Below are 24,651 nucleotides of genomic sequence, written 5' to 3'. Positions count from 1 at the left end.
TACTGCTCCAGAAGGCTAAAGGACAGAGGCAGCTCTGCCAGGCCTGGAAGCAGAATTTTGCAGGGGCTCAGGAGATGGAAGCCTCGGGGCTGGGCCAATAAATCCACAATGGCATTCTTCAGTACTGTACAACTTCGTCGATAGCTCCCCCTCGGATGGTTTTAGGGGGACAAAGCTGTTTCAGTGGTAACGGATGGGATGGGAGCACTTCAAAAACAGCATATCCCATCTCGACGGTTGTCTAAGTTTAAGATTCCAAGGTATAATAGGCAATTTTAAAAGTTTACGATTTTCACCTACTATGATTACGCATTCCCATTCCAGGATTCTCCCACATACAAATGGAAAATTATTGCACTCTTAGTTCAAAAAGCTGAAAAAAAAATACAACACAGTTTTGGATAATTTTGTAAGCCAAATTAAATCATTTACATACATGAGCAAACATATGTCCACCTTCACAATACATAAAAAAAACCTTTGAAAGAACAAAATGGTATGAAGTTGCTGTGACTGGCCCACACAATGTAATTGTTACGATTCTGGCAGTTCTGTACTCGGAGTGGTACTCCAATATCGTCTCATGACACCTGAAATTAACTCAGGAGCCTATAAAACTATGTAGCAAACAATGACTGCCTTGAATATGAAGACGAGAGGCGATGGTTAAGACTGGACAACTCTGATTTTTTGTTACTGTCACGTAGCAGGCATTCCCACGCAATTAATGATAGTCAGGTGGTGCTCAGCACGTCTGAAAATTAGTCTTTAAGTCTAATTTCTTTTCTAATTAGAATGAACACATTTCTGGGATTTCTGGGAATTTTAAAATGAGATGCAGCAAAAAACCCAGTAGAACAACCATCTTCTCGTGACCCCAGAAACAAGTAAACTTTTGTACCTGACTCTAGGATTAAGTAATTAAGTTATTTTGCAATACTTTTATGATAGTCAGAAAACTTTAAACTTTGCTTATGAATAACGGGCAAATTATCGATGAGGCTTGAGGTGCTTGAATAAATCACGCTATTTTGTAGCTTTTGGGAACCAAGAATGGAAACGTGTTTCACTTCTGTCCTCTCCTCTCAAGCAGCCTCTTTGCTTCCCCACCTCCTCCCTCACTCCCAACACTACAAGACTCAAGAAGAGGAAGGCTTGGGACTTTGTAAATACTCCTTGCTTCATCCTAAATACAGTATTATTGGATATCTTATCGTGTACAAGAAGTATGACCCCAGTTCTGCCTTCGTATCCTAGGTCTACCACAATAAAAATTATCTCCTTACATTTCACGTAGTATCAGGAGCACAGATGGGCATAAAAAGGCTGAGTCTGACTTTCTCCCTGTCTTCCCTCTCACAGAATCAGAGAGTATAACAGGTTAGTGAAAATGCTGGATGGAAGAAGAGAAAAAAGGACTGGTACTCTAGCAAAAAAATAATGGCACGTGAAATATTGTGTGGTTTCTGAGGGGTGGAGTCTTCTGCACAAAGAGGTGTGAGGTTTCTGAGATAGGTGAAGAAAGACGAGAAGGAGCAGGTTTGTAAAGAAATCACCCGTAGAATCTGTGCAGACATAAATGTTATCTAAACCAAATCCAAATTTAGAAAATGGTTTTAATCACCATCTCCTCCATAGAATTTGTGTATTTCAGATTTTAAATGGAGTATTGTGTAGCACTCCTCTTTAGAGCTTACTTATATACTTTATGTGTAGTAGTCCAAAATTAAAACCTTGCTGTCCTGTTCCTCCGCAGTTTGGAAGGAATGGAGATTATTCTTCCTTTTCATTCTTATTTTCAGAAGGTTGTCAAAATCTGAGAAGTGAGAACAAGGGGATCTGAATTTGGTCCTTGATTTTGCCACTGATTTATTTACTTTGGAAACTTACTCTATTCTGTGCCTCATTTTGCCATTAAGGGGGGGGTTCAGTGCATCCGTACTTCATATTGCAGATAGCGATAGTTTATTATGTGTTGTTATTACTACTATTTACTATCATCTTGTGATTCTTAGGTAGAAGGCTGTATTCAGATACAAAATATTACTTCTCTGCAATTATTATTTCCATGCCAAAAGGCTACAGATAAGCTCTGTGGAGCCAAATCACAGTGTTGTTGGCCCAGCTGTAGTTAGTACTGCATGTCACTGTAGAGAAAAAAATTGCACTTCTTGTTCTTCCTCCTACAGAACTCCTGATAAACATTTCAAATGGCAGTGGTGTAATTATCTTTGATTAGTGACTGTGCTAACTTTAAAATAAAAAAAAGTAAAGTAGATGTTGATTACCAAGCACTAATGTAGTGCTTTCATGCGCAGCTATAATTCTACTCATGAATATACATTAATCTTATGCATCAGTTGTTATCTTTATCTATAATCAAAAGACACTAACCAATGCAGCTTCATTCTGATTTATGAAACGTAGAGGAAGCATAGCAATGACCACAGTGCAGGGTATTTCTGGATGATATAAAATCTTTAAATGTCCTTCAATCTTTGCTGTTTGAAATAAACCTTGCATTATTTTTTTTTCCACAATCAAAATGTTCCGGAATAAACTGTTGCAGGGAAGGTAGCAACCAGAATAACAGTGAGAGAGAAGAGAGTGCAAGGGAATGTGAAAACAGAGGCTAAAAGCAGCAGGGCTGGGAAATTATGTCTGTTGGGGGAACCAAGTAGTGCCTTCCTCTATGGTACCTAGATGCTTAGCAGGAAAAAAATCTCCTGGAGTAATCTGTGGAGGAGGGGAGAAAGTGACCTACAGGTGAAAAGGTACGAAAATAAAGTGCTTGGGTTAGGATTTATATCATGTAATGGCGATATATCTATTATTATCAACACCTGAACTAATCGTCAAATTTCTTTTCTAGTCAGAGGAAAGGAAAAGCTACTTATAGAGCACGATTCGTTTCTTCTTGGAATTAATATGTAAATACAAGCAGATGAGTTATGCTCCAGAAATGCTCATTTCTCTCCGCTGACTCATGGGAGTTTACTTGACTAGCCAAAATGCAGATGGCTGCAGCTGGGGACACCTAATTCTCATTCTCAGGCTCCTCCCCGGCTCCAACACTCTTACTGTGGTTGTTGTAAAGTTAAAAAATAGCAATGAAAAGGCTGCAATTAAAATCAGCAGGTTTCACGTAAAACCTTGAGTGACAACAGGTTCTAGAGAGCTTCTGCTCCGCTGCCATTTTCCAGTCCTTTACTGCATCCTAGCTCAGCGCCGCGCAGGCTGAAATGCTGGGCTTGAAGTAGCGTGTGCTGCTCCTGCGAATTTCCAGATCAGATATAACTGTTGCATCCAGCGTGGTGGGGGCTCCCGAGGGACTCGAGTGCTGCGGGGCTCAAAAACCCAGAAGAGCTCGTTGCCATAGTAGCCTCCCGTGGAGCATTTGCTCCTTTGGTTGCTTTTCTGATACGTCTCAATCTTGTGCTGTTTCAAAGTTAGTTTTTATTCTGTAGTAGGCTGTATCACATTTGATTGAACCTGTCAGATCTCCCTAATCAATTTTTTAAACATCAGTTTTGTCGTGCGATGTGTTAGGGAAATCTTAAATGTTTGAATCTCATTGGAAAGGTGCTTTTTTTTTTTTTTTTTGCTTTTCCCTTCAAACAGTCACAGAAGAGAAGGTAAGAACAAGAGCTCAGTGAAAACTAATCTGGGAAGAGTACAGTCAGCAGATTAAGGGGTCTGTTCTGAGTCTTCATTTTCCACTCTCATTATTCTGACTGATCTTTGGCAAAGCAAGGCAGGCGTGTGGGCTGTATTTCCAACCCGAATTTTTTTCGGCAGCCGTGCGGCAGACTCTAAGATGGCAATTGATTGTAGCACTGTACAACTTAAACATGTCTGTGAATGGCAGTAACTGTGCAACTACTCCCCTGGGTTTTCTAAAACCGATCTCAAAGTTTCTTACGTACGCTCTGTGTTTTCCCGCGGAGCTGAATCTGACAAAATGCTCTCTTTGCAGTGACGATGCTCGTAGTGCTCATCGTTGCGGTGGGGACAGAGACACAGGGCTCCTCCTCTCCTTCAAAGAACAGTGCAGAAAGGTGTTTGCATTTCACAGTGTGTTGCTTCACCACCCAATTCAGTCCCATCCAGCTGCTGTATACGAGAAATGATCATTTCCGTCACTCTGAAGGAGTAAAGCCAACTGCCTCATCTTTTCATATGGGTGTTCCTTGCACCTATCCTATTGAAGTGCAAAATGTCATGTTATTGCTTCCCCAAAAGATACTGTGAGTAATTCTGATTGATAGCAGAGGGAGGGGAAAATATGGTTTCAAAGCAAGTTCTGCTAGCTGTTTTGTGACAATGTAGATTAAAAAGTATTTACAAGGAGAGCAGTGGGATTTCCTCTACCGGCATGATTTGGCTCCACGGTTTTAAGTGGACTTGGTGTTTCGCAAGGAGAAATCAAATTGTTTTGTACTTGTCTTTAAAAGGGGCTAGACCAAGAAAGTAATGAGGTAGAATTGGGAAGCGCAGTGGGTTCAAGGTTACTGGCTGCATATGTTTAATCTGTCAAGATAAGCCCAGGAAGCACTTGGTTCTGATTTTTCTTTCGGTCATGTCACATCTATTTGCTAACTCTGAATGCAATAGTAAGACTCCTAATTTAAATGAATATGAAATGAGTTTCAGGTCTTATTCACAATTCTGACTTCACAGCTCAGGCCCGTCACTACTGAAAGATTGAAGAAATGCACAATAATGATTCATTCCTAAGAATAAAAGCCCACAATGAAAACCCAAGCCAGCAGGTCTGTAGGATGCTTGAGCCTGGGCCAGCATACTAGCTTATCTTTGAATTCAGCAAAAATTGCCTTTTTTTCCGGGTGACATCCAGGACACAGCTTTTCAAGGTCAGAGGACTGCTAAAGCTCATCCAGCCATTCTCTTTCTTAAACATTTTGAGAGATGGGAGGGAGCAAAAGGAAGCTGTTGCCTTTGTGACATTCTCAGTTTGTTAAACTAGATTCGCAGTTACATCTGGCCCCATTTTTAGACTTCTTTATTCTTCCCAGACTTCCAATTTAAACCAGTGACTGAAGGCAGCAAAATGCCAGTTTTACAGCAATGACAAGAGAGCTGAGTACAGATAGTTTTTCATTTAAAATCATCCTACGCCCCCAAACTGGATTTGCTTTGGGCCTGAATCCATTCTGAATAAGATTCTTGACCTTTCTGAGATTATCATGGTGTGGGATGGACAGGTTTTCTCAAATTCATTGCCTTCTACGTGTAAAAAGAATGAGGTACAGATGCTTTGTTGGAGTTACTGTTTCTGGGAATGTAGTTTTAAACTGCTCCTAATCTGATTTAATATTCACACGGACAATGTATTTCCTTTGCCTGCAAAATACAGTTGTACCCATGCAGCTAATTTGATTTCTAAATATCTTGTAAAACCAAGCAGAATTTTTCTTCCTTCTTCTCATTAACTGTATTCAGTATGTAATTGTTGATATTTTCTACGTGGTGGCAACATGCCTGTAATGATGGGGTTATGACACTAGCTCAGTTGGATTTAAAATAATGCTTTACAGTCAGTGGCTTTGAAATCAGCATAGCGAAAATAAAGAAGGTTAAAACCAATTGGACTTCTCTTTTTCCCCAGTTGCCATAATAAAGCCTGATATTGCCTGACACAAAGCACTGCAAAGCCTGACCTCGCTTCTGTAGGCGCAGGGGAGTTTTGGACTCAAGAAAATGGTGCACATTTGCTCCACTATGGAGAACAGAGTGTGTTATCCCCTGGGGCTCGACAGAAAGACCTGCTTTTTTTGTGTGCCAAAAAAGGAACAGAATTACCGTGTCCTCTAGTATATGGGATGTCAAGTTTTCTCGCATAACAATTAGTGCAAACAAAGGGATAAAAATAAATAAGCAAAGGCTGTAGGTTCATAAATCGGTGTCTTAAAGTGTATCAGTTAACAATAGTTCAGTGTTAGACCAAGAGTATATATATGAATGCAATTTGACTTGTAACATTGAACAAAGCCTGGTTATTTATGAGCCAGAGAGGCAAAACTCATAACATAATTGCACTTGCAAAACAAATGTGCTATTATTTGACTAACGTTCCTTTCGAGCTACCCTTCCTGAATAAGCAAGTAGAATATTTATACATTCAAATCTCTGTGTCTAATTGTGTTTGTGCGTGTAGTTACATACTGCAATTACTGTTCATTGACGCTATGCATGCATTTTTTAAAATGTAACTTCATAAATTCACATCTCTAATTTTATTGCCTCTCACAGATGTATCTGGGGCTTGTGAGTATATATAGATCAATGACTTCTACGTAAAGGTGGCACAGTCAGAACCACTGGTTTCTCTTCAAGAAAGAGTCATTTGGTAAATGAATAAACCAAGAGAAAGGTCAGCTTAAGGACTGACCATTGCACACGCAAGTGACCTAAACAATGCTCATATGAAGAATCAGGAGAGACTGAGCCTTAAAGTTTGGGATGGGTTTTGGTAGTAGCTGGGATTTTTCCTCAACTAATGGCAATTCATTAAGCTCTGAGCTTCAGATGACCCTGAGTCTCACCACACAAGCATATATGCTCAGGCCTCTCATGTGGGGGTAAAACCCGCAACATTTCCCTCTTTAAAATTTAGGTCTTTTTTGATTTACCCATTATGAAATTGTAGGTAGTACACAACTAATCTTCATACCAAAAATTTACCTTTTGCCCTCAAGCGAATAAGGTTGGATTTTGGTTTAAAAACACAAATCACTTTAGAGTTACAGTTCAGGGACTGTACAGGATGATACTTGGACTCCAAAATATAGAGTAAAAATTAAAATAGTAGCTGGTGAGGTATAATAAGGCAGAGCACTTTTTAAAATGGCGTTAGTCAAGATAATAAAGATATGATTCTATGATAAGATAAACTCTGAAAATGTACTTTAATTCCAGTACTTTAAAAAGTAATCAAGTCTGTAAATTAAAAGTTAAGGAGATAAGTGATTTGAAATCTGAAAGACTGCAAAGTCACCAACAACCAGAACAAGACATGGAATTCTTAACTAAAACCAAGCTATTAAAATTTGGAAAGTGCAGACTCTGGACAGGTCAAAAGAGTAAATGAAAAGCCTTTATGCCAAGTTGTAGCCGATAAAAATGATGTCATCAAAAATCTTCAAGCTTCCTTTTTTACTTCTTTTCTCTTCTTTAACATATCTATGGCTATAATAATATATATAACTAACCAAGGAATATTAGTGTTTCTGAATCTTTTGAAAGTCATCAATCCTCGCTCATAGATCTACGTGAACAAAAATCTGAATTTCTGTTCACGTTGTCTTTAGCGTTAGAGAAGGAAAATTTCAAGGGGGGAAAAAAGAGTTCATTTCTTGTCACCTACTGACTTCCCCTTTTGTGACTGAAAATCTTTAATTCAAGCTTGGACGTCTCTATTCACTTCTATTATGCTCCTGGAAAGACCTATGTTTTTCATTTATTGCTGAGCACGAGCACGCCAGAGGGGTTATTTGGATCACAATGTGAAAATTTCTCGATGTATTTTCGGAATCAAGTTGCAAAAAAAAAAAAGACAATCAGTAGAGCTAGTTAGGGGAAGAGTTTCTATGATGTGCTTCGTGGGAGTAGGGTGAAACCAGCCAACATCATAAAATTACTGAAAAATCACCAGCAAGTAACCTCTTTGGTCCCTTTCCATCAGGATATGTGCAATCTGGACTACTACAGCCACCTATGCTCATTTTCCTAAAGCATAATATTGGGGTACATGCTATAGTATTTATCAAAACATATTGTGATATATGAAATAAATTTCAGAAACGCATTTCAGTAGACAGGAGTCCAAATCACTGTACGTAATCATTTTAAATGAGTCTAGAAATACAGAGGAAGTCTCTGTTGGTGCATGGGGAACCACCTTATCAGCATTCAGCAACACACAGATCCCAATTACTACAGAAACTCTTGACTCCATTTGATGTACACACACGAAGGAAACCGTAGTACTGCAGAAACCACTGCCTGTAACTGTGGCTAGTGAATTTTCTTGTAAACGCAGAATGCACAAAGCTTGACTGATATTTTTTTTTAAATGGCTAAATCCAAAATATAGATTCTCCAAAGCCTTCTCAGAGTCTAACTGGTTAAGCCTGCAGAGTCCTACTTGTCCGCTAACTAGGATACCTCAGTACTCATCCAATGAGCCAACATAAAAGTCTTTTCTTTAGTGAGCAGCATGGTGCTTAATCTCCAGCAGGATTCAGAAATGAAATTTTCCCTTCTCCATAACACCTGCAAAGACTGATCAAATGAATACTCTTAGAACAGAAAGCCAGGCAAGACTTCATACTGAACACAGGGGAAAGGAAGAGGAAACGTGCTGTGTATTTCCCTTCTTTTTTACTTACAACCTGGTGTTTATAGCTTCTACCTGGAGGATGAGAAACTGAGCTTCAAATCCTCCTATTGTTTGTTTAAAGCAGGAGGCTGCTTCTAGGAGCATGCGCTTGCACAGTCTGAGATAAAGTTCTTAAAATTTCTGCTATCAAAGCCTTCCTGCAGACCTTTGCTTCTTAGGAGGTGAAACTTAAGCCCATCTCCTTAGGATTCCCTGCCAAGAGTTTAGATAATTGAGAGTGCCAGCTTCTCTGGATTAATACAATTTTAGCACTTGTATCGGGAAGATTGTGGCGTGGACAATAGCAGGGCACTTAGGGTTAGGTGTGGTGAAGCTGTGCCTAGATCTCTCACATGTCACTGAGATTGCTTTATTCCCCCATCAGTAAAAATTCAATTGGTGTCTCAAAGATTTTAACTTATACAACAGTTCATGGCAGGAAATACAGAAAAACATTTCCGATATAAATTACAGGTTGAAGGGGAGTGAACAAAATGCAAAATGAAACGGCTTAGGACACAGTGGTGAACACACCTCTTCATGCATAAATTTTTTATCTCAATGATCGTGAGAACCAGGATGCCTTCAGCATGTGATCTCTCCTCTAAAAAGATGGAGCTGTCATAGTTGCCTAAGACCTGATTTGCTTCTGTTTGAGATGGAGGATGCAGTCAGCTCCTGCATGACCCACTTCTGCTTAGCTCTGGATTTGGAACATCCTGAGACAATAGCAGGACCATAAGGATGCATCTAGATTCTGTGCTTATTTCCTTTCTCAGCTGGAAAGAAAAATAAACCTTTAAAGGGACTCTGTAATTAAGCATAAGGTAGAAATCACAGAATCATAGAATAGAATCATTGTAAAGGTCATCATCCAACCCCCCTGCAATGAGCAGAGACATCTTCCACTAGATCAGGCTGCTCAAAGACTCATCCAACCTGACCTTGAATGTTTCCAGGGATGGGGCATCTACCACCTCTCTGGGCAACCTGGGCCAGTGTTTCACCACCCTCAGCGTAAAACATTTCTTCCTTATATCTAGTCTAAATCTTCCCTCTTTTCATTTAAAACCATTACCCCTTATCCTATCACAACAGGCCCTGCTAAGAAGTTTGTCTCCATCTTTCTTATAAGCCCCCTTTAGGTACTGAAAGGCTGCAGTAAGGTGTCTCCAGAGCCTTCTTTTCTTCAGGCTGAACAACCCCAAATCTCTCAGGCTGTCCTCATAGGAAAGGTGCTCCACCCCTCTGATCATCTTCGTGGCCTCCTCTGGACCCGCTCCAACAAGTCCATGTCTTTCCTACGCTGAGGGCTCCCAAGCTGGATGCAGTACTCCAGGTAGGGTCTCACCAGGGCAGAGCAGAGGGACAGAATCACCTCCCTCGGCCTGCTGGCCACGCTTCTTTTGATACAGACCACAATACACTTGTGTTTCTGGGCTGAGAGTGCACACTGGAATCTCATGTCTAGCTTTTCATCCACCAGTAGCTCCAAGTCCTTCTCAGCAGGGCTTCTCTCAATCCCTTCATCCCCCAGCCTGTATTGATATTGGGGGTTGCCCTGACCCAAGCGCAGGCCCTTGCACTTGGCCTTGTGGAACCTCATGAGGTTCACATGGGCCCACTTCTCGAGCTTGTCCAGGTCCCTCTGGATGGCATCCCGTCCCTCAGGCATGCCAACGGTACCACTCAGCCTGATGTCACCTGCAAACTTGCCAAGGGTGCACTCGATCCCACTGTCTATGTCATTGATGAAGATATTAAACAGTACTGGTCCCACTTGTCACCGATCTCCATCAGGCACACAAGCAGAGAGAGTCAGGAACATAAGGGCGAATGTCAAAGGGCACTGGTGCCCTCAAACAGCATTTATACTCTTTGTACTTTATCTGGTGCTCGTCACAAATATCACATCATAATCTAAAAACTACTATGGTCTTCTCAAAGAATTTTTAATATCAGAAGAGGAAAATTTTCCCAGTTTGGGCCTCCATTCCCCATCAGAAAACAGACGTATGGCTTGCACTATGCAGGAAAAGGAATGTACCCCAATAGAAACTGTGAACATTGTTTGCTTGCATTTATAATTGTAAGGTGGAACAGATGGTGACAAGTTAGTTGAATGTGAACAGTCTATTGAAATAATCTAAATTGTTGAGCTATTCTTCTATAGAAAGCGGTCTATGCACCATTCAAACAAATTGAAAGTAGCCTTCACGTTATTGAATCAGTTGGAATTGCCTTACTTTGTGAGTTATTCTGGGCTTACAGGGTTTTGCAGAGTATAAGCTGTTTCATTTTGGTAGCTGTGAATGCTCCAGAGCCAGGGAAGAAATCTTGCAAGTTAACAAAAAATCCATAACCGTTCTACTTTCTGACTCATTTTGCTGTAGAAAAACTTCTGGGCAGATATCTAATGAGATTAACAGCATTAACAAAAATGTCATGTCTTCAGTTTTAAGCCCAAGGACAGTCTGCTCTTATCAATAGGCTCCAGATCTGCAAGGCAAGGCAGTAGCCCAGATCCAAACAAGCTCCATCAAAAATATTGTTTTCTACTTTTGTTAACGTAGTGTGTTTACCCTCTGCATTTTGAAAGCAGGTGGCGGAATGTCTTTGTGTAGGCATGGCATTCAAAAGGAGAATAGGCTGTTTGATTTTGGTGTGACAGATTAAACTTTCAGAGTCTCCACGCAGAAGCAGGTAAGACGCTGACAGCTGCTTACGAAGGTCCTACTTCATGAGCAGACCTCGGTATAAGGGACCTAGGCTCTCCTATACAAAGCGAGAAGAAAATTGTACTTGCAGGACCAGCATGCATGATAAAAAACTCAATTGCATTGAGCAGAGAGCTATCTGAGACAATCTCTAAAGATCTTAAGGAGAGGCTATGTCTTAAATCCTACCTAGGAAAGTAAGGAGGGCTTTGAGATATAAGGAGTTACCGGGAGGTAACTTGCTGATGATGTAATAAAGCAGCTGGTTTTGTGATAAACTTCCATGTGTGTGTTTCCATGTGACAATTTGGTGAATGCAAGGTAGTTTATTTCTTTTTCATGCTGTTATGCCTCTCTCCGATCAGGGATATAAACACTTAATTTTTCTATTATTCCACAGTAGATGTTTCTGTGCCTGTGCCGTTTTACTGTCTTCGATTCCTCTCCTGCATGCAGTTAGGTGTATAAGTGGCTCCCATCCCTCCTCAAAAATGAGAGAGATGCCAACATTACCCCTCTACCCACATGCCACAATGCTCATCTGATATTTTCATATCCCTTTTCTTACCTGGTCAGGAGCAGAGATTTGAACCAAGTGGTCCAATACTAAAATAAATGTCCCAACTATGACATCACACATGATTTTGTACGGAAGTCACACAATCATAGAATGATTTGGGTTGGAAGGAACCCTAAAGATCATATAGTTCCAAGCCCCCTGCCATGGGCAGGGACACCTCCCACCAGACCAGGCTGCTCAGAGCCCCATCCAGCCTGGCCTTGGACACCTCCAGGGATGGGGCAGCCACAGCTTCTCTGGGTAACCTAGGCCAGTGTCTCACCACTCTCACAGGAAAGGATTTCTTCCTAATATCTAATCTAAATCTCCCCTCTTCCAGTTTAAAACTGTTACCCCTCATCCTATCACTACACTCCCTGATAAAGAGTCCTTCCCCATCCTTCCTGTAGGTCCCCTTTAAGTACTGGAAGGGGCTATATATAAGGTCTCCCCGGAGCCTTCTCTTCTCCAGGCTGAACAACCCCAACTCTCTCAGCCTGTCCTATAGGAGAGGGGCTCCAGCCCTCTGATCGTCTTCGTGGCCTCCTCTGGACCCGCTCCAACAGGTCCATGTCCTTCTTGTGTTGGGAGCCCCAGAGCTGGACACAGTACTCCAGGTGCGGTCCTTTTGAATATCTCCTTTAGAAATGACTCTACTGAGTATTTAACCAAGTAGCCACTGCAAGCTTACTGCAACATCCAGAGCCAGTGCAGTAATTTCTGTTTTCACCTGCAAATTGCATGTGAACAGAGGAAAAATCTCAAATATTTATTTCATCAGTCTTTAACTAGGAATTACGCATCTGTTTCTTATACGTGGAACTGATAATTTGTAAGATGAAAAGAGGGAATGAGTTGGAGATAGAAACCTGTTGTTTCAGTCTTAATCCATTTATACTTTAGAGCTTTTTATTTCCTGTGTTTCAGTGGGCATGTCGAGTACTTGCAAAAGTACACTAAGGTTTCAAAGTTAAGGTGGAAAACTTCCTGAATTACTGCTCAAAAAGAGCGAACAAGTATATTGGCATATTCAGCTATTTTCTAGTGACACATAATTAATCCTTCATTGTGAATGGCTAGCAAAGGTCTAACATTACTAATCTTTAAATAATGTACAGCATATTCTTAAAGAACTGTAAGGACATATATAAATTTTGCATACTGCGTTCGTTTAGCCTGTTAAATTGCATTTAGCAGTGGTCAACAGCTGTAGTATATGGCACTCTGCATATATTTAAAATAACTAATATTCTTCCTCTTGTCACTTTTGACTCCGAGTTAAATGGAAGCAGGAACGAGCCCCAGATAAGTAGATGGTTTCTTAGTACTGTGTGTTTAGAAAGGGGTGAAATTCCTTCCCCTGTTGTCATTCGTATTTGGTCTATGTGTGCCAGGAAGACTACCTGTTAACAACCCTTGTCCGAGCCCAAACAGATACAAAATGTAACATTCCTGTATTTTGCATATATATGTGTGTGTCTGTGTGGTTGTGTGTGTAAATAAAATTATCTTCAGGCTCTTTCTTTTATCCTGAATACAAAAATGCCTGTGTTGCTCAACTGATAAGGTAAAATGTTCTTTTAAAATTCACATGCAAAGGTTTTTTGAGATATCTCTCAAGAATAAACACACATCTTTGGCCACTGGGTTTAATAAACATAGGGAAAACATCAGTTTGCTAGCCTGTAGGACATTCTAAGTCTGCATAAAGAAAAGGTGGCTTAACTTATCATCATAATTGCAGTTTCTTGACTTAAAAAAAAATAATACTGTGAAATGTAACACAAGGGCTTCTTATAAGGGCTCGTTTTTCCTTTTAGAAGGAAAGGAAACCCTACTGACTAGTATGATTTGTTATAAATGCCTCTGTCATTTGAAGAGCTCTTCTATAGATATTTCAGACACACATTCCCCTGAAAACCCACCGAGTTGTGTTTTTTAAAGAAATGCAAGCATTAGAAACAAGAGATACTTTCAGGCACCCTTTTGGTTTGGTGCCGTTACACACACAGCTCTGTGTGTTACAACAGGGGAAGGATGTTAACATGAATGAGAGCAGAGAATAGAAATGCAATAAAAATGGAAATTAAATAAAAACAAGATTAGATCTATTTAATAAATGCAAAGCCTGGGTCCCTTCAATCCTGGGAGCCAAAGTAAGGATAGAGAAAGGCAAGTCCTTCAATTATTCATGGATACACATCAGCAGCAAGCAATTACTGCCTTTGGTTATAAGGATTCAGTTGGCATTGAGCACTTAAACCAGATGTCTTTTTCAAAAAGAATCTATATAACTTTGACAAGACATTAGCACCTATCCCTAGTTATCTCCTTATTGGATCCAAGCTGTCATCCAGGAGAAGATTTGTATTACAGTTGTGATCAAAATAAAATATAGTGAGTTACATATGTGTTTATGTAGAATAGTGGTCCCTATGCCCATATGCCTCCTCTTTGCTGTGGTTTAATCGTAATTTCATTGCAACAAGATTCAACAAGGAATCATTTTAGGAGAAAACTCCATTTGTCCCTCCCTACTGTGAAGGTCTGATTCAATCTTCTTCTCTCTTACAAACTGGATAATTGTAAAGAGGCCAATGATTCAGACTTCTCGGAAGAATGTATCTTTAAATTGCCACAAAGAGTATTCCATAAATACATGAAGGGAGAGAAAAACAAAAAACCTCTCTGCTTATTGAGAGCGATAACAAAGGAAATTAGGTTCAGTTAGTCATTTAAATTCTCCAGTATGTTTTTCTTTCCAATGTATTCGCAGGAGATTTGCATTTCTTTCTATCTCAGAGTACCTTATCTGTCTCTCTAAGCTTTTGTTTTCACCCTCTGTTTTCTTTATATCCAACTTCAGTGTGCTTTGACACTCCTTTTCAAATAAAAATGTAAAACATTGGATTAATGAATTAGATGAAGTGTTCAGCTTACTATCTGCTCCTGTCTGTTGTGAGTTTAAAACTTTATTGGGAATGCAGAATTAAATAGAGATATTAATGAGGTTTACACAGAATCATCCTTCCTTCTTCCAGAAGTGCTTTATAAAGTCCAGCGGGAGGAGCAAGGTGCTCCCAAAGGCAGGTCTCATTTAAGACTACGGGGATGACAGGTGTACACTTTCCTTTACCTTATATTCCCAATCTTTGTAGACAAGCGTGCAGATGCAAAGTAGACAAACGTGGCCTGGGGCAACATGTAGCATAACAAAGCAACCTGCTTTGTGAGAATTGCAGGATGGAGTTTCAGCTAATGTGAACTCTCCTGGCTGCGGTGACAGTCACAGGTCCTTCTACATGAGGAAGGCTCCTCAGCGGAAGGCATGAAGGAGCTTATATTGTGTTGCATACATTTTACTGCCTCTAGAGGCAAAATTCACTCAGTTTGGCTTTCTTTACTTTGCTGTTTCCAAGTCAGGCCACTTCCTGAGGACAGAAAAGTACGTTTTAATATATTCTAAGCAGGGCCATGAGGACCCAAAGATAGTTGCCACTGTTGTCTCCTCCTTCAGCGCTACTGAAATAATAAAGGTAGAGTGTTGAGCTTAAAGGCTAAGTTATTGCTTTGTAGAATAGAAGAATACACCTCTCACAGTCAAAAGCATTGCATATTTTCAGCCAGGTAAGGTTTACCTCTCATCCAAAATCGTAAGGTTATAGACAAGTGCTAAAGATTGTACTTATGAAACTGTTGAAAAAATCGGTCTCAGCTTGATAGACAGGTAGACCATTTGGTATAAGTGATTTTTCTTTTAATCTTGCTTAGGACCACAAGGAACACAATATTAGCCAGCCAAAGCAGATATTTAAGCACCTTCAGAGCATCTGATGGCTTGTGTCATGCTGAGTGAAATGGAAAATTGCTACTGCTAAACCAGAGGTCTATAATTCTGTCTCCAGTTTTAAGGCAAGAATACCAAGTTTTTAGATTGACTAATGAAAAGGGTGACAGGTCACAAATAGCTTGTACTGTCAGTTAAATGACACCCAAAATAGGCCAGGTATGTCAGAGGGATGTTATTCCCGGTTCTCATTTAATCCTTATGGACTTTTCCATGGAAGTTTAATTAATACCCCTGGTAAACACAGGGCCTGGCAAAGGTCATTTGAAATATTTACTCTTGTTAGCAACTCTATTGCAAAGGATGCATGTTCAATATATTCTGCCTGAACTATTTCAGAAAAATGTCATTTGGGCTTTGGGGATAGACTGCTGCCTCATTAAGGTTAGCGAAAAGGGAAGGCTTGGTTCTCCTGGAGACTGAAGCAAAACAATGCATTTTTTTTCCCTTCTAGTCCAAAATAGCAGATCTTTAAACCATAAGAAATTTGAACCTACTGTATTAACAAGCATAATCCCGGAATTTGATTAGTAAACTCTTATAAAAAAAACACCCAAACCAACTAACAAATTAAGATCTGTTCAATAAACAATACGGATCAAAACTTAGTCCAAGTAATAAAAATCTACGAATGTAATTGAGAAAATTGTTGGGTTGCAAAAGGCAATGCCACAGTAATATACACTTCAGGTCCCAACGCATTCGTGACTGTGACACCTCGGTGACTCACAGCAGCTGTGAGTAAGTGAAACACAAAGGTTATAATCTGGGTCCCTGAGAAAAAACTGTAGTTAATCTGTCTGGAGTCCCACCTCTCAGAGACTGTAAATCTACTGGATTAACAAATTAAAATCAGGGGATGCAATAGTATTTTACCTGCCCCGGGAAGTCTATATGCCCAGATAGCCAAGTAATCAAACACAGTTTATAGCCCATATTCCTTCTGCCTCAAGCCGTTGTTTGTTACCTTGGAGAGAATCAGCACAAAGATTGGTTCCTCCCGTACAGACTTCCCAAGTACATCCTCTCTGCAGCTTGTTTCTACCTCTGTGCTCTGGCACAATAAAGGTAAAACCACTTTTTTTTTCTTTTTCTTTTTTCTTTTGGAGCGTATCCTTTCAAACAATAAATGAGCATCCAAGAAAGCAACACTTTGCATTTGAAATATAAATCTGGAGGGGGAGAAAAAAAAAGCAACAAATTCAATCCTCCTCTTCTCTAGCAAAGAATACTGTTTTTGTCTTAGTGAACATCCTTTATCATTCAGATATGCTGCCGCAGCACTCAGCCATGCCAAACATCTATTCAAAGGGAATTCCTTTTGATTTTCCTTTTATTCCATACCTCATACAATGTTCCAGGACAGCAATCATTATCTGAATGATTATTCAGCTGGATAGTCCCACCATTATCTTAATTGTTCATCCAACCTTGATGCAATTCTTGCAACCACCGCTGCTTATTTCAAAACTCCCTTTTTGGCTACTGGGTGGAAATAAAAAGCTTTAACCTTGGGCTAGAAAAAGCGAAGGAAAAATCTTATATTAAAGATTTAAAGGATATTAAAAAGAGTGGAGAGAAGAGGGAGGAGCAAATGATGTGGCTATTAGTAACCATCTTCAATCAATTTTAACACTGAATGAATAGATACTGTAAGATGCTGATACATATGCATATTCTCAAGCTAAAGGCTTGGAATCTTTTATCTGAGATCTTCCCTACTTTTGTAGGAAAGGATATATCTGTTATATATATGTATTATATATATTTAGTCATGGGTATTGCTGATGGTTTTAAATGTATCATCTTTTATGAAAGGATCATCTATTAAAAAGAGCATAGTGCTCCTGACAACTTTTTAGTTTAGTTTAGTTTTGAGTTAACAGCTTATATTGATGAAAAATCCCTCTGCAGGCATATCTGCACCGATTCATAGAAAACAGAATTGGGAGCAAAGGAAAATCTAAGAGAAGACTGGACAATCTGCAGAAAATTTGGAACCAGTAGGATTAGCTGATTAAAAAAATATTACTGCCGTAACTGTATCTTATGAAGAGGGCAGGTGTGCTCTTTCTCATCACTCATAGTGTGCCAACTACTACATTCTTCTAAATGTTGCCCTTTATGTTCTTCCAGTTTATAGATTGCCGTCGTGAAGGAGCACAAGGGAGGTGACAGCAAGGTGGGTTTTTTCCTTCTCTGATATATTTTAGTAACAGCTTCGGCAAAACAGCAGTCTGTGGAAATTTACCTACATTATTCTGCTGAAGTCAAAGCCTCTGATATCTTCCCCTGCGTGCACATACACATGCAGCCTCTCCTAGCAGGACTGCAAAAATGCAGATGTAGTTAGTGTACCTTTCCCGGGGGAGGTACGGGACAGAGCTACAGCCTCAGGCCACCTCATTCTCACTGCTGACGGGTACCCAGCAACAGGGCGTCTGGAGCATCTTCCCACCAAGACAAACAGCACCTTAGGAAGCAAAGAACAGGGAATCTCTGAAGCAGGTGATGATATACTCAATAGGGAATGCTTTCAGAGAGAAAGAAGTCACCTTTGCATCCCACTCAGATCTCGGGCTGGGTGAAGCTGAGCCAGGCACGAGGACTATGGCCAAAAAACTCTGGTGTCAAGTGGGACTGCAGCCAAGCCACCTTGGTTATAACACTCACACGAGTTTGGTGTTGGAATCAATGTGAACTGTTTGCAAAATGGTTGGAGAGTACAGAATAATATTTTTCTTACATGATTCTGCTTCTCTTCCCCAGTGTCCTTCAAGGATTTAGCTGACTGAAAGACTGAGTTGTGATAAGCAAAATAGTGCTGATGACAGAGTGAATGGAACCTACAGATCCCAGTAACAATCTTAGAGACGCCACACGTATTGTCCCAGAGGTGTACTCTTACTTTCTCAGAAATTTGTCCAGGAGAAGAAAAAAAAAAGAAAATAATAATTTATTGATTTACCTATTGAGATGGTAGTTTCCACTGAGGATGGCAGAGAAAAGCCATAGCCTATACCCACATCAGCTGCTCCACTGAGCTGCACCCGTGCAGTCATCAGATTTTGGCCACAGAGTATGCATGGAGTTCGCTTGCACGTCTGTTGCCAACTGGCGTTGCTCCGCGTGGGTGCTAAGTCTGGTGCTTGGGGACTCACGCATGTGTTAAGCCCTGGTGGTGTGCGTGCACGGGGCTTGGGCACGCCGTGGCACGGGCCTGTATTGCTGCCCTGGTTCTGACAGATGAAGAAACAGATTAGTGCAGATAACGCCTCGTGCACCCCAGCACCACAGGAAGCCGTTAATCCAGGTACGATTCACTCTTCGTTAAGGGAAGATTGCCTCTGCAGTGGTGCAGTCTCATTTCTTCACCCCCTTTCCCAACTCGCACCTTGCTTTCTGAACAACTCCATAGAAAATGATGACTTAAAAGAGGTGGCATCTCTGCATAACATTTTGTCATTTTCTCTAATTTTCTGTCTCTACTTTTCTAATCACTGCCAGTGAGTGCTGTCTTCAAGTCTCAGTTGCTCTATTTTTTGTCTAAGCCTACACAAGCTATTTCTACAGTAGTCTTCTGTTCATTTTCCCATTATTTCTTAGCTCAAACTTTCCAATTATTTTGTCTTTAGTTAAAAGACTTCGCTGCTTCAAATTCACCCTGGGCAACTTCATTATTTTTCTTTCCAGCTATCTATCCTGTGTCAATTACAGGACCGTTTTTTGCTATGTTACCAAAGCAGTGATACTCCAGTCCAGCTTTCTAACACCGTGATAATGGTGTTTAACTCACATTTTTCTTAATTGCTCATGGATTTCCATCTAATTTCTGAAATTCATTCATATTTTAAATGTGATGAAGTGGAAACGTGGTGATCTTTTAAATGAGCGGAGGACGTGAAGACAGGTGTCAGTGCCACCCTGTCAACTTTGACCTCACTTTGCGTGCTGGCAGAGCTATCCACTGTAAAAAGGGCTCAATACAATCGGCTGATTTTTATTGATAAATGTGCCTAGTTAGCGGCATTTTTAAAGCACTTGACACCACTGAATCACAAAGAGCTGACCTTGATATAAGAATATCGTACCTCATTACAGTAAGAATAATACTGAGAATAAACGGCTATTTTATAGATGCTTATTTCTCCTATTATTTAGGAATCCTTTATGTTTACAATACATAAGTCATTAATAGTTAAATTCAGGCTTAATTTCCTTGAAATTTCATTAAATGTTTCAGCCTGGAGCCAAAATTGTCGCTTTTCAGATTCCCCTTGTGATTTTCATTGTGAGGTGCTATCTGCCGTGGGATGAAGGATGCTGATCCGTGTTTCTAGGCAGGATGGAAAACGGGAGGGAGACCCAGCTTGTGTTTCCTTGAGTTCTGAAGCCTTCCCATGAAAAGGACAGTCATGGAGGATGTGGCTCCTATGGACAGATGTGACTCCCACCTTGCCCGTAAGTAGACACAATTTCTAAACTACTAGGAGAAGCTGGAACTCTAGATGAACTAAATATTTAAAACATTACCTTTTATTATTTAGAAATTCAGTGATTTCCTAAAAATGCTGCCAAACCCTAGTGCCAGGGCTGTAAATTTTTTCATGGAAAATATACTTGTTTTTTCAACCTTTAGAAGGCCATTATCACCTATACTACAAATACCACACTATAAATACTGTACTGAGGCAGCATGAAGTTGCCGCAGGTGACTGACCTGTTTTAGTTTGCTTGAGAGATCCTTTTTAGAAAAAACGGTGTTCAGGAGGGGCCTTATCCCATGGTAAAAGGAAAAACAAATTAAGGGAAAAGAACTGCATTTCAGTCCTTGTGACCCTGTTGTGTTGACAAATGCCCCAAGCAGAAGAAGTACAGCCTTCAGCTTTCCTTGATGGCTCCAGCAGGTCTGACAACACCCATTCCTCTCTGTCAGGAATTTCATAGCCTGCTTTGAAAGTGCAAGAACTTTGTCTGCCGCCAACAAAGGCACAAAGTGGGCCTTTATTTCAAGCTCTTAGAGCTCTACCGAAAACACAAACAGATGTATGTCCTTCCCTTCAGTGGTGCACGCTGTTTGGAGCTCATACCACGCGCACTGCTGCTCTCCAGTACATGTCTATTTTCAGATAATTGGAAAACATCGACCAATCTGTTAATTAAATTCCAATGGAGTATGAATCAGAACACGGCCATACCTGCCTCGCACGTTGTTGTTTCCTCTGCAGCAGCTCCCTGTGAAGTGGTACAAGCCAGGAGCCTGCAAAATTTCAGTGGTGTCAAACTTCCCGAGCTGATTAGGAGACAGGCTTTTTTTTTTCCTCCCCTCCTTACCTTGCTGTTTGTCATTCAGTGTATCTTGCGGGGTCTTTCACAGCTTACTAAAATCAGTGCTTTGCTAGCATGTTTCATAGTAACATACGTGCATAGGTTTTGTGTGTCCTGCCAGCCACTGCTGTTAATTTACATCAGGAAACAATTTTGCTTCACGATAAGAGAAAGTCATTGCTCAACGTCGCTGTATCCTGAGTAGTCATATTAAGAATTGTCTAATAGTGAGCTCTCTGGAAAATAAGGAATTTGTTTTAAGTATTGTTATCCTTTTGATGCAAGTGACTAATGAAAGAACGGTGTATGTTGATTAAGTGTGGAGACTGGTGACAGAGTCAGACACCCCTGATGACTTATGTTCAGTCACGAGAATGTGCCGTTTCAAATGCGAGAGGGACACAAACAGCAGCTCTCTGCTCGCGGCTGCAACCCGTTTCTGCAGCCAGGACGCCAACCCTGAAGGCGGTTCTTCATTCTCTTCAAGTGTTCACTCTCTTGAGGTGTTTATGGATATACATATGCACAGATATATACATATATCTCAGTGCTCAGACTCTTCTGAATACATTGAAGCTTTCCCTTCCAACACTCTTTCTGTTGCTGATTCCCTTCCTGAGCTACTTCTCTTTTTCGCTGCAAACCAGTTTCAAGAAGGTTTAGCTCAGAATCTACCCAAGTTCCTCTCTTATTATTTTAAATGGCCAACAGGAGATAACTAGCTCATACTAAAAATCTCTCACTGAGAAACTTGGAATAATTTAGGAGAGAGTTGAAGAGCGTGTCATTACTCATAGCTGGGGGAGTTTGTATTTGAATAATGCCAATTAAAAGTGCCCTTAGAAATAGCTGAAATAGGAATAACTTCTGAGGCCTGTGTTGCTTTCTAATTATAGCTTGCTCAGATGTTGTAGTCCCACCGCACCCAGCACTAACAGAAGTTAGAAATGGCACGCACTTCTAAGATTACTTGCTCTGAATAATTTTTTCTGTCTTGCCTTGAATTCCTAGTGGTTCCATGAGTTTGGCTGCTCCATCTATGGGCTGCCAGCATTTCCTCCAGGAATCAGTTCTGTACACTTACACATCTCTTCTGTCGGAAAGGTTTTCTGCTCCGAAACCAGCGCTTCACTGTTCTTTGATATCATTCAGTTATTTCTGTTTTTCTCTCGTTGATGTTTGTATTTTTAGCTGCTGCTATCTCATTTAGACCTTCCTTACTCACATTAATTCTGTTTAGCCCTTTATCATTTAGTAACTCCTGGCTCCCAACAAGTTTTGCTGCTCTTGGAATAACCACCAAAGGTTCAATAGTAGCTTTAGTGATGCAGAAGAGGCAGAGGAGAAGAACTAGCTATTTTTCAAGTTGGAGATGCCGTGGTGTGACTCAATTTTCCACATATTGAAATACTCTTGGTAGATCTGAAAGGCATCCCATATCCATAAGAAAATTCTTCTGGAGTCATATCAAGGCAGGAGAGGAGATGGGTGTTGTCCTTGTTACTGGAGTCGTCATCACTAATTCTCATCCTTTGGGATCTGTTACCAGACGGCAGAGCCTAGAGCAGCCTTTGGGGTGCTCTTGAGACCACGCTGACGCCATAGCAGGGACGGGAACCAGCTGTACCAGCTCTCCTGAGCTTCTTTCTGATGCAGCAGCTGGTACTTGCTCAATAGGAGAAAAATCTGCTTTGAATATTCCCACTTCAGTCCTTCAGTCAACCAATGCATTTAAATAAGAGAGAGTTGCACTCTGCCTCTTCAATGAATGTTCTTCCTTTCACAAGGCTAAGTAGCTACCACAAGTAACCCACTGAATTTGCTTTTCAATGTATCTTCCACCACCGCTTATTTCCAGGCTTCTTCCTTCAGCCTTCTGACTTCCATAGGGTTTTATCTGAGGAACTAATTTTATTTAGCTCCTGCAAGCTGAGATATCAACACAGACTAAGCCCAGAGTCCCGAAGGAGCAGCTGGGATTACCAAAACATGAAATTTCAATAAGATGAGAAATCTGTAACCAGAGTATATAGGCCACATCATCTACTTGGCTCTGTTGAATAAACACGAATCAGCAGGGAACATATTATGTTTTGGGTGATCTGTTGTCTTCTCATTTCATTTCCAGCTCACGTGGGTGTCCGTCTGGACAGGCATGGCCACAGAGCACTTCTGTGTGGTGGTAGTGAGCCAACAGGACAATTCAGAGTGACATTTGTTCTTGGATGCTTGTTATTCAAGCAACAAGTAACTTATGTAAAGGGTTCTGCAGCTGCAGTGTGTTGGGGGTTCTCCCCCAGGACAAACTACAACAGACATGTATGGTACTGTGTGCAGTTTTGGGGCCCTCAGCACAAAAAAGACATTGAGGTGCTGGAGCAGGTCCAGAGAAGGGCAAGGAAGCTGGTGAGAGGTCTGGAGCACAAATCCTATGAGGAGCAGCTGAGGGAGCTGGGGGTGTTCAGCCTGGAGAGAAGGAGGCTCAGGGGGAGACCTTCTCGCACTCTACAGCTACCTGAGAGGAGGGGGTAGCCAGGGGGGGGTTGGTCTCTTCTCCCAGGTAACAGGCAGGAAGGAGGAAATGGCCTCAAGTTGCGCCAGGGGAGGTTTAGGATGGATATTAGGAAAAATTTCTTCACAGAAAGGGTTATTAAGCGTTGGAACAGGCTGCCCAGGGAAGTGGTTGAGGCACCATCCCTGGAGGTATTTAAAAGACGGGCAGACACAGTGCTTAGAGATAGGGTTTAGTGGTGGTTTTGTCAGTGTTGGGTTGATGGTTGGACTTGATGATCTGAAAGGTCCCTTCCAACCTGGGCGATTCTGTGATTCCATCCATAGACGTCATCTGGCTGGAGGCATCAGTGCGGAGGTAGCGCAGCTGCATGGATTTTCCAGCGATATTCCAGGCTGACAGGCAGGTTGCTGGGAGCCGAACATGACTTCGGATCTCCTGCTGACCAGGTAGGTGTTCGGTTTCAGTTCCGTTGCTTTTTTCTTTCACAAGTACATGGCTCTCCTGGGTGTTTTATTATTGAACTCTAGCAAAAAAAAAAAATTACATAGGAATAAGATGCCAGAGAAAAGCAGAACATTTATAATTTAAGGATAAATAATAAAGTTGCTGGAGGGTAAAAATACCATGAAAGTTATTAACTACAGTGGTAATGTCTATTTAAAATGGTAATGAAAAGCAGTCTGCTCTGTAACTAAACTATTAAATAAAGGCCCAAACAACATTTTCAATGAAACCGCCACCACTGCGTTACCCACCTTGCCCAGGGTTTACCTGAGGACCTGGCATTTTGCTTTCCGGCTTATTGCATTCTGAAAAAGTGTCTGGCAGATGAGTGAAGAAGCTCATGGACACCATCTCATGCTCTGCTCTCACCACTGGTTTTGTTAGATTTACACCAGAATACATTTTTTTTTCTGGCGGGATGAGTAGGCCTATTAAACACCGAGTGGGGGCCAAAACTGGAAGCTGATGGTGTTTGTACGGTGGTGATGTACTGGTCGCAGCAGTGCCGGTAGGTGGCTTTTTGCCGTTGATTTGAAGGGAGCAGGATCTGGTCTGTGGTACGTTTTATTGCGGGGCATGGCCAAGCACGCTGTAATTTATGGGTCTACTCAGCCTCTAAGAGGCATCTTTAAAAGTGCTGCAACGCTATTTCTTATCTTTCGTAAGGTTGTACCTCCGTTATGTTTGCGGATGGGGTGGGATGGGGCCTCGCCTGGGGTGGTGCCTTGCCCCATGCCTGCCCTGTGCTGCCCCAGTTCCCCCCGGGACTGGATGCTTATG

This window comes from Rissa tridactyla, chromosome 4 (genome assembly GCF_028500815.1).
Source record: "Rissa tridactyla isolate bRisTri1 chromosome 4, bRisTri1.patW.cur.20221130, whole genome shotgun sequence".
NCBI classification, from domain to species: domain Eukaryota; kingdom Metazoa; phylum Chordata; class Aves; order Charadriiformes; family Laridae; genus Rissa; species Rissa tridactyla.
The sequence above is the reverse complement of the archived record's forward strand: the minus strand, read 5'-3'. Positions refer to the sequence as shown.